Below are 1,320 nucleotides of genomic sequence, written 5' to 3'. Positions count from 1 at the left end.
GGGTTTTGTTATTGTACATCATTACTGGAAGAGAGCCTTTTGCAAAAATTGCTTAAAACTTCAGGGATTCTTAGGAGAGAGCAGTAAGATTAATGAAGCAAAGCTCTCCCACCTTATGCCAAGAACGTCTCTGCTCCTTCGCTGCGTTTTGGCCAGAACAAATATCTCCCCGCACAGCACAGAACGCAGAAGACTGCAGACTCTTGTATAAACTTAATTTAAAAGAACAAGGAACCTTGACTGTAGCAGAGAGGACGGCCAGTCGTCTCACACCCCAGCCCCACCACCTACTACGGACCTTTGCGGTTATTCAAATGCTTCTTCTGGGTGTAACAAAGACCCCATCCCAAGCTCAAACCCCCGTGTTTTGTGACTTTCCAAACTCTATGCAATGGCGGGGCGGGGCTCTGTGGAGGCAGCACCCTCAAAGATGCCCCTGTGGGTTCCTCTCTGAGCAGCAGGAAACAGGATGTCAGTGCTACCAGCCTGTCTGGGGGACACATGCCTGGGGAGTGGGGGGGGGGGGCATGGCTCGCTTGTTTTCTAGGGGAAGGAAGAGCAGAAGCCTCACACCTTCAGTCTCCAACATGGAGAGCTGGAAACTCGTGGTCAATTCAAATGAACCAGGAAGACAAAAGAATGCAAAGAAAGAGTCACTTATACTTAGAAAGTTAAAGCAGACCACTCATTCTGTTTGCTTGGCATTTAGCACCAACGTTCCAAGCAACCACATTAAAGAGTGTGAGTGACAGGGTTCATTAAAGTCCTTGGTCCCCTAGGCTGGAAACAGCAGCCAGGAGCACTGCTTACCATCCATGCACAGCTCTCCAGTGTGGTGTATCTATTGATCAGTCCCTGCCGCTTACAGAGAAGAACAGATCCATTCATATTTCTGATACCCCCTCTACCTATCTACAGGGTGGCGATGAGGGTTTGAACTCCACAGCACACTGCAGTGGGATTATGCCACCTTCATGGCTGGAAGGGATGTAGTGGGTTACTCTGCAAAGGGCTCCCCTAAAAAAGCATCTGCTTTATCCTGCTGTCCCCATGGGGAGGCCTGGTTTGAAATAGCCCACCTGGTCCTGAGCACAGACACGGACTATGAGATGCTGGTCTGTCCTGACGCTCTACCGGATGCCCCACCACTAGCACATGGCCAAGCTTCCTTTGCCTAGTGTGCTGGAAGAGGGAGGTGTGCCCCTGTTGACAGCAGCCACACTGGGATTTGGATGTTTGCACGTGCAGAAACTGCAGCAGGGTTACACAAGCCAGCCACTGTCATCGCTGCGACTCAACAAAGCCTTGTTCCAGGAGCAA

Source organism: Microtus pennsylvanicus, chromosome 12 (genome assembly GCF_037038515.1).
Source record: "Microtus pennsylvanicus isolate mMicPen1 chromosome 12, mMicPen1.hap1, whole genome shotgun sequence".
In the NCBI taxonomy this organism is placed as follows: Eukaryota; Metazoa; Chordata; class Mammalia; order Rodentia; family Cricetidae; genus Microtus; species Microtus pennsylvanicus.
The sequence above is the reverse complement of the archived record's forward strand: the minus strand, read 5'-3'. Positions refer to the sequence as shown.